The 12,297-nt window shown below is 42.0% G+C and overlaps 1 long non-coding RNA gene across 1 annotated transcript in view; it reads right to left on the bottom strand.

The window, feature by feature from the left end:
• Positions 1–424: 424 nt before the first annotated feature.
• The window catches only part of LOC144826360 (uncharacterized), a 130,405-nt gene continuing 118,532 nt past the window's right edge, over positions 425–12,297 (bottom strand). The window contains exons 2-4 of the long non-coding RNA XR_013609804.1: positions 945–1,032; positions 797–858; positions 425–535 (exon numbers count right to left, since the gene is read on the bottom strand). This is a non-coding gene — a long non-coding RNA (uncharacterized LOC144826360). The remainder of the gene's footprint in view (positions 536–796; positions 859–944; positions 1,033–12,297) is intronic.

Here is a 12,297-nt window from a genome sequence, read left to right as displayed (position 1 = left end):
CACAAAGACATATGGCACTCGGAAATGCCAACTACTAAAAGTAATTAAAGGTAAGGAATGGCTACAAGGGATTTTGTTCATAAACTTAGTACCTATAATTTAACACATATCATTCTAGGGTTATTCAGGCAATTGAACCTGACGGGATTACAAAATCATTTTTCAGTTATTCAGGAGTTAAACAAGTGGAATGAGCTAAGTAAAGCAAAAAAAAGAGAAAAAGTAAGCACACAGCAAACTAATTTGATCTGAAAAATTATTTAGTATTGACTCAATCAAAGGAAACAAATCATGGGGATAAAAACGAAACAAATCCAGTAATCACAGTTATGAATGGATGTACATATAAATCAACAAATCAATTCATAACATATCTACAACTCCATAGATAATAGAAGAAGACCAAGTTCGATGCTGTACGAAGGTGTCTTTCAAGCAATAATGCTGTGGACATGGAGATTGAGTTGACGTTTCGGTCTTGCTTGTTGACATCTATAAAACCATCATCAGGACTAGTTTTTTCAAAGAGAGCCCCCTATATAGAAAGCAATTAAATAGAATTACTATGATGTTTCAATCGATATATGAAAACAACCATAAGCTGCTACACTAGCTTTTGTCAGAAGCTGTGTGCTTCACATCCTAATGATGTGACTTGAATACCTATGTCGACCAATGCAGTAGTGACTTGTTGGTCAATTGGTTTCTCTTCTACAATACATGAAGTGACCATTAATAAAAACAGGACAAATGGAAACATTGTGTACCCAAAAGGAGACCAAATAGCTAGACTCACTTTGGAAAACAGGGCGTGATAGATATTCTGTCGCCAAATTCGGTATGTTTCAACTTGAAAATCTGTAATGATACATATATAGCGCTTTAATATACATCTACTCTTTAAAAATGACCCACAGTGTGAGCGGTATCACGATGGCGCATACCTGCAGTAGCTCGTGACATCAGCTGTAACTTCCGGGTTCAAGATTTCTACTAGAAGCTTTTTCTGGATCAATAAATCTGTAGTGGTATCTATGGTGAAAAGATTTGCATTGTATGATTAATTCCGTATGGTTACTTAAATAGTGATCGTAATCTGTCCAGTTTTATATTAAAAACAGTCATTATGCTCGCCAGTATATATATGACATTATAACGACATTGAGCATATGTGGCAATGTTTCGTCAATATTAACGGTATATATATCTACAATGGACCGAAGCCCTAATGATACGGACTCCCCATCGATTCCTGATTCTGTACATGATATAGGTAATGCGCTCAAAGGCGCGTATTGTGTACACAAGCTACCTCAAGCTCTAACAGTTATGATAGAGGACTAAAGATGTGGTTGTTGACATCTTACAAAAGACATTAAATTAAATCTATGTGACTACGATAGCGCCCTCATATCGTACTGGCTATCAAAAAATATGTCATAGGTGAAAGACTGGATGCCAGCTGCTTCCGAATGGTAGCTAGGTATAAAAATAACAGCGATGGCTGAACCGACAAACGTTAAATTAAGACGGCAAACAGCTATCTTGTAGACAAAGTGTGTTAAGTGGTGGTAGCATACCTCCACTTGCTCAACCCACAAGTGGCCATTGCCGTTGATGTATGAACCGTCGGTATATAAACCTAACCCGCATTCAAAGAAACAAATAGACAGTACGGTTTAAGAATGTATCGTATTCAGATTCAAATTAACAAGTATGATTGTGCTGCAAAATTAGCTACAAAAAACACAGTTGATGGACAGAATGTAGAACAATGTCTTACATTCACCCCAGTACAAAGATCTGGGCCTAAATCCATCATTTTTTTGCACTCCACACCACCCTAGGTCAGACAATGGCTATATGCAAATCAGCCTTGACCCTGTGCCTCATGGGAACAGTCCAGCCCGAACTAACAAGCCATGTCTTTCCTAGACCGGAATCAAGCATCCAAGGACCGGTTTCTGGCTATCAGCCTTCTTCAGCCTGGATAGCTTGACTCCAGTGGTGTGGAGAGCCTGGGACTCACGTCTGAGCATACCCAGCCCACTCGGGGTGAAAATTGCAAAAAACACAGTTGATGGACAGAATGTAGAACAATGTCTTACATTCACCCCAGTACAAAGAACTGGGCCTAAATCCATCGTTTTTTTGCACTCCACACCACCCTAGGTCAGACAATGGCTATATGCAAATCAGCCTTGACCCTGTGCCTCATGGGAACAGTCCAGCCCGAACTACCAAGCCATGTCTTTCCTAGACCGGAATCAAGCATCCAAGGACCGGTTTCTGGCCATCAGCCTTCTTCAGCCTGGATAGCTTGACTCCAGTGGTGTGGAGAGCCTGGGACTCACGTCTGAGCATACCCAGCCCACTCGGGGTGAAAATCCTTGTACTGGGGTGAATGTATGACATTGTTCTACATTCTGTCCATCAACTGTGTTTTTTGCAATTTTCACCCGAGTGGGCTGGGTATGCTCAGACGTGAGTCCCAGGCTCTCCACACCACTGGAGTCAAGCTATCCAGGCTGATGAAGGCTGATAGCCAGAAACCGGTCCTTGGATGCTTGATTCCGGTCTGAGAAAGATATGGCTTGGTAGTTCGGACTGGAATCTTCCCATGAGGCACAGGGTCAGAGCTGATTTGCATATAGCCAGTGTCTAACCCAGGGTGGTGTGGAGTGCAAAAAAACGATGGATTTAGGCCCAGATCCTTGTACTGGGGTGAATGTATGACATTGTTCTACATTCTGTCCATCAACAGTGTTTTTTGCAATTTTCACCCCGAGTGGGCTGGGTATGCTCAGACGTGAGTCCCAGGCTCTCCACACCACTGGAGTCAAGCTATCCAGGCTGATGAAGGCTGATAGCCAGAAACCGATCCTTGGATGCTTGATTCCGGTCTGGGAAAGACATGGCTTGGTAGTTCGGACTGGACTGTTCCCATGAGGCACAGGGTCAGAGCTGATTTGCATATAGCCAGTGTCTAACCCAGGGTGGTGTGGAGTGCAAAAAAACGATGGATTTAGGCCCAGATCCTTGTACTGGGGTGAATGTATGACATTGTTCTACATTCTGTCCATCAACTGTGTTTTTTGCAATTTTCACCCCGAGTGGGCTGGGTATGCTCAGACGTGAGTCCCAGGCTCTCCACACGACTGGAGTCAAGCTATCCAGGCTGATGAAGGCTGATAGCCAGAAACCGGTCCTTGGATGCTTGATTCCGGTCTGGGAAAGACATGGCTTGGTAGTTCGGACTGGACTGTTCCCATGAGGCACAGGGTCAGAGCTGATTTGCATATAGCCAGTGTCTAACCCAGGGTGGTGTGGAGTGCAAAAAAACGATGGATTTAGGCCCAGATCCTTGTAATGGGGTGAATGTATGACATTGTTCTACATTCTGTCCATCAACTGTGTTTTTTGCAATTTTCACCCCGAGTGGGCTGGGTATGCTCAGAGGTGAGTCCCAGGCTCTACACACCACTGGAGTCAAGCTATCCAGGCTGATGAAGACTGATAGCCAGAAACCGGTCCTTGGATGCTTGATTCCGGTCTGGAAAAGACATGGCTTGGTAGTTCGGACTGGACTGTTCCCATGAGGCACAGGGTCAGAGCTGATTTGCATATAGCCAGTGTCTAACACAGGGTGGTGTGGAGTACAAAAAAACGATGGATTTAGGCCCATATCCTTGTACTGGGGTGAATGTATGACATTGTTCTACATTCTGTCCATCAACTGTGTTTTTTGCAAAATTAGCTACAGCAGCGGCATAGTTAAAAAACGAGCCTCGGTGTGGCATCTTCTACTTACAAATCGCACAGACTTGGGTCTCCTAATCGGGAATCCTGCACTGTAACGGCTGCAAGTGTATCAAGAAAGCCGGGAAATGGTCCTGGATTTAAATACCGGTACCCAGAAGTGAAACAGACCCGCAACGTGACTTGTTTGGTGGAAGTGGCTGTGTCAAAGTGGCGGCCATCTTAAGCTGACTGATGGCTGATGTAACTAGGTTGTATGACAACTGTAAGCAACACACATGTTGGGGAGTTGTATGTTATAAATGCATACAAATGAAATTAGATATACATAAAGAATAACAGCATTGTTAAATACAAAATACATATGAATGTGTCAAAAAATATATATCTCCCATTTTTTATATATAATGTGCATTGACAAAGAGCCCTTCATAGTATTTGCATTATTCATCACTCTGAGATACACAACGCACAAAACCTGTTAACCATCATTAAAATCTAAGAATTGACAAAATGTCAAAGAATCATTGCTCTACAAGAATTTCGTCTGGATTATTAACTCTACCACACCTAGCACTTACTAGTTATACGTTGTTAGCATCTTTAACAATTACTACCACCAAATGGTGCAGATGGATATACAATGATATATTCAGTATTTACACCGAACAGTTATGTTGGTAAACATCATTAAATACAAACTCCAACATTTGTATGCACTGGACTGCAATGAGATAAGGTGAATACATAAGTTAACAAGCTTATATCAAAGATATTAGTATATAGTCAACATTTCACATATCTTTTGTACTTCTGAATCAATCGCCTGAAGAGACTTGGGCAGGACTGGGGTCTGATATCTAAACTAGACATGCTAGAGTTTGCCATTCTGTACATGAATTCAGCCCATTCTTGACTGAATCTGCATAACAAATCCAGCGTTGTTCCTTCATAGTTAAACTGCGATCTACATTTGGTTGTCTAATAGTGGTTTTAACAGTTTCCACCACCCACCATCTCAATTCATTCTCAGTATGCTTATTGAACACAAAATGTTCACCCAGTGGAGCATTTTCTACATGGCAACGGATCCTAGACTGATGCTGGAAAATACGTTTCTTTACTGTTTGAGTCGTTTTCCCAAAGTATCTAAGTCTACAAGGACATTCAATGCAATAAACGACGTTGGCCGTATTGCAATTGGAGAAACTTTTCAAAGTAATGGTTTTGCCATTAAGCACAGAGGTTTTAAGATTGTTAGTTGTGCGACATGCTGCACATTGATTGCATTTATAGTGTCCTACCACTGAGGTAAGTTGGCGCATGTTGTCTACTAAATTAGTATCTTTATTTATGTATGCATGTACTAGTCGGTCTCTCAGGTTTGAACCCCTTTTAAAGGTGAACATTGGTTTCTCACATAGTTCTGGTATATTAGATAGGAGTGACCAGTGTTTGGTAACCAACTTTTTGATAGAGTTGGTTGCTGTTCCAAAGGTGGTGACACAAACCTACTAAGTGGCATTTGTTTTTTTCTTAACTTGCATTATACCACGCCCGTTTGAGAGAGCGCTTGAGGAGTTTGTTAGGATAGCCACGGGCATGTAATTTGATTTTGAGACACTGGGCTTCAGCAAAGTAATCTACTCATCTGGTACAATTTCTCCGAAGGCGGAGAAACTGCCCAAAGGGGAGACCATCCCTCAGGGCCTGGGGATGGTGACTATTGTACTTAAGAAGCGTGTTTCTGGCTGTTGCTTTTGTAAACAACGTGGTATACAAAGTCTTGTCTTCACTCGCCTTAATAGAGATGTCTAGAAAATCCATGCAGTTCTGATCATATGCAATAGTGAATTTTAAATTAGGATTCTGTGTATTAACCCATTGATAGAAATTCATGAGTGTCTCCTTTGTCTACCACCTTAATCACCGCTGTTATATCCCTGATGTATTGTTCTACTTCAGTGGCAAAGGGGCGAATGAAAAAATCAGCATATTGCACCAGGGGTTTAAGAATGGAATTACACGTTGACACAATCGGGCGACCCGGTGGACATGTCGCATTCTTATGGACCTTGGGTAGTATGTAGATTGCTGGGACCGTGGGTGACTTGTTGATAAGGAAAGAAGCTTCCCTATCACTGAGCCAACCTCCGTCATGCCCGGTTTTACTCAGTTCATGGATTTTGAAAGCAAGTTGCTGTTTTTTAGAAAAGTTGAATTTTACATGTGTTGGTTTAAAAAAAAAAATTCAATTTCAGTTATAACAGCATTTTCGAACGTAATGATTTCCTTCGCTACCAATCCATTTGATGGAAAGAAGGTCGAATTTTGGTGTAGTCCTGTTGTAGCCGACAACAGGACTACACCAAAATTCGACCCCATGATTTGTTTCCTTTGATTGAGTAAATACTAAATAATTTTTCAGATCAAATTAGTTTGCTGTGTGCTTACTTTTTCTCTTTTTTTGCTTTACTTAGCTCATTCCACTTGTTTAACTCCTGAATAACTGAAAAATGATTTAGTAATCCTGTGGATACAATTGGGTTCAATTGCCTGAATAACCCTAGAATGATATGTGTTAAATTATAGGTACTAAGTTTATGAACAAAATCCCTTGTAGCCATTCCTTACCTTTAATTACTCATTGCCCAAGCCTACAAGGGTCTATTGGGTTACCCAAAATCTCTTTACAACTACTAAAAGTGGCATTTCTAAAACAGTGAAAATAAATCTGCGCACACCATTATGCAGCATTTATTACCACTATTCCAAACATACAAAACTTGATCACGCTACTCCTCTCAGATCAGGAATTACCACTGAAACTTTTATCAGGAAACCTCCAATGCAATCCGATGAGGGGGCAGCCTCGCAGTAGTGGCTGTTTGTCACTACCAGGACATGCCACACAGTTAGGGCATATGTCCTACCTTTTACCTAGATTGCACCCTGCGCATAGGGCTAGCTAGGGCCTACCTTAGGGGTGATTGATACGTAGTAAAAGGGGAGTCACAGACGTGGCACCCATTTTATGTGCCACGTCACAGTGGCAGTAAACTGCGCGCGCAGGCCCTGCAATGGCAGAGGCCAGAGGCAGGTTTGAAAGGCTACTTTGGTGGGTGGCGCAATCAGAGCTGCAAGCCCACCAGTAGCATTTAATTTACTGGCCCCGGGAATATGAGATACCACTTTACTTGGGACTGATAGGTAAATTAAATTATCCATACAGGTGTAGACCAATCTTACCACGTTTTACCATAGACATCACATGCATTTTACACTGGACAGCAGTGATAAAGTGCCCAGAGTCCTAAAACCACCAACACCAGGTCAGAAAAAATACTAGGAGGAAGGCAAAAAGTTCAGTGATGGCACTGCAAAAAGGGCCAGGTCCAACAGTAGGCATTTGAATCATGAAGCTAGGGTGCTTGGATATAAGGGTGAGGGTGCCCTGTATGAGCAGGACACCCCCTACAAACCTAGGAGTTGATTCTCCTGCTTTGTAAGTGAGGTCATCCATTTTATACATATAGTTAATTAAGAGATGCCTAACTATATATCGGCTGCACTGAAACCAGTCATGTTAGTTATCAAACCTGTTGCAATCCAATCCAAAGACCGATTCCAGTGTTGGATGTAGGAACCCATGTATTGGGGGGCTCACCTAGGGAGCCCCCCTGTATTCACAGTGCCAACATTTCAGGGTCTAACAGCAACCTATCGCTGCTTCTTACCACAGACACAAATCTACCCTACTGCTACTGTGCGAGGCTCGAGCGAGGAAGGTAAAACAATAACCACCTCCCAGACAGGACTTAGTGCATTCGGCTGGGGCAGGGGTGCTTACCAGCAACACCAGACTACTTTAAAGGGAACATTTGGTGCCCTCCTTGCTTCCTCCAGTTGGAACTAGTTCAGGGAGCCGTTGTCTCCCACTTTGTGAGAAACTGGACAAAGTACATGGGAGTATCCTCCCCTGTGTCCATCCTCTCCTCTGGGAGAGACCCCTGATTCTCCTAAACCATTTTCTTTGGGTACTTAAGGGCTTACCTGTGGGTGGCTCTTCAGGTTTGTCGTGGGACAAGATTTAGATCTGAAACCACTTCATCGTCAACCATCCAGGCACTTTGGACTTCATTAGACTTCACTTTGGGAACCGAGACTGCATCTGGAAGATTCCTGCTGCTCCTGGTCTTGTCGCCCTGCCAATCTGCTGCATCGTCTGTGCCTGTGCTCCATCCAGGTTCCTTTCCAGGCCTGTGGGTATCCAAAGGAATGTCCCTTGGAGTGAAGTAGTCACTCCCCGGCATCTACACGCAATGCAACTAAGCTGACGGGTCTGCTGCTCCTGATTTCCAATGAAATCCCAGAGGTTCAGCAACACAGCTGGTTGTTCTGCAACTACCTCAAGACCTGCACTGTCTTCTCAATGAGGTTGAGGCCAGTAGCCCTCATTACATTACCTGATCCTCACAACTGCAGTGATAAGGTCACCGTCAACTTTCCTGCATCTTTGTTCATTGGTGGGCATTCTCTTCCATGCCTTCTGGTCACTCCTAGGTAGCATAGACTCTATCCCCACTGCTTGCAGGTACTCCTCTTTGAGAATCCACCCTTGTATTCCACTTGACTCTTCCAGCTTCTTCACCAGCGGCATCTTTACTGAAGTCCTCCATTGTAGTCTACGGTCGTTTCTGATGTCACTTAACACCTATGCATTCAGCTTGCCTGGTGTAGGTATCCTGTTCCTGGGGTGTCCACAGGTAGGGTGACTCTCCAACCTTCCATCTTCGATGGGGTTTCTTCAGGGTCCTCTGGGAAAGGTACTTCTTCTTGAAAACTGCAACCACAACTTCACCATTAACTTGTTTTGAGTATGCCGTTGTGTTTCAACTCTGCACACAGCCTCCATCTGGATCCTGGGTACTTACCCCGAGTGGTTCCTTGGGTACCCATCTCTTGGTCACGTCTTGACTTTGGTCGCAGTTCGCATTCCACTTTATTAGTATATGGTTTGGTCTCCCCCTGAAGACCCCTTTGTATTTGTGCTACTAACCTGTTCTGTTATTGAAGTTGTGTGTGTATTGGAGATATTTCAATGTGTTAGTGAGTGTTTATAATAAATTAATATTTATATAACTATGCTGTGTGGTTCTTTTTCACTTAACCTACACTATATGCCATTACGAAGGACGCCACGCCATGGAGCCGGCAGATATCCGAATTACAATGACCTACTAAAGGAATTATTGTTCTTGAAAGTTTTTTGCCATACGTGTAAGCGAGTCACCATCTACGTAGAGGAAGTGTTATCATTAGAAGGACCTAAAAAACCTTTTATGAGATTTATGATATATAATTGTCTTTGATAGAAGACACATTGAAAGTGACTAACGACTACTCTACGACACAGAGTTTATTCGCCCTGAGGAAGTCCGTGAAGGACGAAACGCTTTGGCTATGGCTACAGATTTTTAAATGAAGATTTAATACAGAATGAGCTTCCACAAGACCACCGATTCTGCTTTTGAATGATTATTCTGTCTATATAATTTTAAAAAACATGTTTATTTTCTGTTTAAGTGTGCTGGACCACATCTGTATTGAGTTTGTATGTAAGGACAGTTCTCTGCCCTGGGAGATTTAGGGGATTTTGAACTCCCGGTCCGTGGCACCAAAAATTGTATATTATAGGACGTAAGATAGGTGCAATCTTTTATAACCCAATTCCCCTGAACCGCTTATTCAAATTGTAACCTACACTATATGATAAGTACTGGTAAAAGAAGCTGCTTTACACTCCTTCTGGACTAAGCCTGAAGGCTGATCTCCAAAGCTATTACTTAGAGAGCATTTTGCGGTTATCAGAGACCACTAAAATCACCATAAGGGTTGTCTGGATTAGTGCAGGGTGCTTCACTTAAATGAGTTTACACCATATACTAAGCCATCCTCCTACAATTTGGTTTTGCACTAGCACTTTACCAAGGACTCTTTTTCCTCAATGATTGTCTCCCTATTTGCAAGGCATTTACACCACCAAGGTTATTTTAGTACGACAGGCTGCTTATTTATTCTTAATGCATACCTCTTCTACTTGTAATATTGCTGCTACTAGTTTTTGCACTACCCCTTGTTTTTTTTTGTCTTTTGATGCGAAACCATAATGGAGGAGACAAGCAGAACCTTTTTAATGCTTGTGGTACGTTGAAGAAAGTGACACTGACCTAAGAGTGACAAGCCCATGGATTACTTAGGCCTAGTTCTCTATCACTTATGTGTGTTTCATAATTTTTGTGTGCATAATGATCATGTAATCTTGTGTGTATGTTCTGCATCTTTTATTATGTAAGTGTTTTTTATTTGAAAATTATGATAATGGTTTTTATTAACTTAAAATACATGTACATGGCCTGTAAATTAAATGCTACTAGGGGGCCTGCATCACTCATTATGCTAACCACGTAAGGAGCTCTGTGAAACATGTCTCAGGCATACCATTGCAGACTCTTGTGCAGTTCTAAACTGCCAATACTACCTGGCAAAAAAAAAAACTTTTGCAAGGCCTAAACCTTACATTTTAAAACCTATGTCACCCCTAAGGTAGGCGCCTAACAGCCCATAGAGCAGTGTGCATTGTATTTAAAAAGTAGAACATGTGTTTTTAAATTTGATATGTTCTGCTAGGTATTGAAAACTCTTAAATTATTTTTTCCCTGCTGCAAGTCCTATCTCTCCCATTGGATGACATTGGGTTACCTTATTACATTTAACAAGTGCTAACTTTAGTTTGGGAACAGATAGGGATTTGAATTTTGTACTCAAAAGAATTGCAATTTAAAATCTAATTTGTTTGGGCACTTCAAAAACAATCTCAAAGGTCACTGATCACATCACAAATAGAACAGTGTTGCTTTGTTTTGAAGGATGAGAAGAGAACCAGCTGATCCCGACCCTTGCCAAGAAGCATCAGATATTTATTTCAGTAGAATCACCCAAAGCCCAACTCAACCCTTGGGTGAACACACACTATGAACGTTCTCTACTAAGGCACGTTTACCAAGACGTCTCATCCATCAGAAAATAATTCTTTAGGAAGATATCCCTTTGATCATGGGGAATCATTATGGGATCGTGCAATGTGTGCATCATTTACAGAAACTTCACTTGAAGACCTCTCCTTATCGGGCTTCCAAGGTCAGAAGCTATGGCAGACCCCTCAACTCCACAAGCAACAACACTGCAAGATTAGAAACCAAGGATGCGAAAAGAAAAAAGTTCAGTCAGCATTCCTCCTTCTACAGAGGAAAATATTGAAGTAGGTCTCAGCCCAGATCTGTGCAGCCCCCTCCATTATTTTTCTCCAAAAGCAAATGAAGTGGTGCTGATGGTAGTGGTGTGGAGTACATCAGCACCCCCAGATAGCCTTCAAGAAAGAAAGGGTTTTTGTATTCTTACATTTTTCTCTGTCGGCTATGAGAATGTGAAAGTGTAAGAAATTAGGTTATTGGTTGGGGGTGGGTGGTAGCCCAAACCAGACAACAACTACAATCCTTGTCAAAGTCATTCAATCAATCAATCAGGATTTAAAAAGAGTGGCTAATAACCCAATAGGATATACAGGTGCTTGTGGCCCCAGAGGCTTATTCAAACAGCCAGGTCTTAAGTGCAATTTGGAATTCCGGAAGTGAAGTGATGATTCAGAGGTTCATGGGGAGGTTCATCTCCACAATTTTTGTAGTTCCAGCAGACTACCACTGAAGATTGCACACAGCCTCATCGGACAACAGGTACATTTCCACTCTATATGACAACACAGCAAGAAAAGTGTTTTTTAGCAATTCCAACAGCTGTATTTTACAGGATTCTAATAAATATTCCGCCAAAGGATGGTAAAACCTTCTCTTTACTTTTAGCAGTAAAACCGTCCTAATCAAAGACTCTTACACGGCAGACAATTCATCGTAGGAGATACCTTTATTCTGTGAAATAAAATGAAAGGAATTTGTGAACCGCATAAAACCAGAAGGTGTCAGAGTTGGGGCGAAAAAGATCTCAATTCAATCAAAGGCAGAGCAGCAGATAATAAATAAATCTATGAGGGGGAAAAGCCAAGTTTCAGATGTTTTATAAATGCCATAAAAGAATCCGCTTCAGGGATATGAACTGGCAATGTGTTGCAACGTTTGGCAGCAGCAAATAAAATGGAACGTCCTCTCAATCTTGCTTTCCGATATCTAGGAATTATCACCTTCTTACAAAGAGGAGATCAAAGAGGTCTGCAAGGAGTGTAAAACTGAAAGAGTAAATTCAGTTGGCTTAGGTTTTCTGATGCAGGGCTAAAACGACCACGCAGAGAGCCTTGAAAGTAATCTCTTTCTAACTGTGAGCCAGTGAAGGGAACAAATCTAATCTCTGACTGAAAGATGTTTAGGCATGTTAAGAATATGGCAGCCAGCCGCATTCTGAGCAACCCCCACCCCCAGGAGCAGAGCAGCCCAGCTGCATCGAGGAGTCCTCACCCCCTACACAGAC

Source organism: Lissotriton helveticus, chromosome 3_2 (assembly GCF_964261635.1).
Source record: "Lissotriton helveticus chromosome 3_2, aLisHel1.1, whole genome shotgun sequence".
Classification (NCBI taxonomy): domain Eukaryota; kingdom Metazoa; phylum Chordata; class Amphibia; order Caudata; family Salamandridae; genus Lissotriton; species Lissotriton helveticus.
This window is presented reverse-complemented; position numbering and strand designations above follow the sequence as displayed.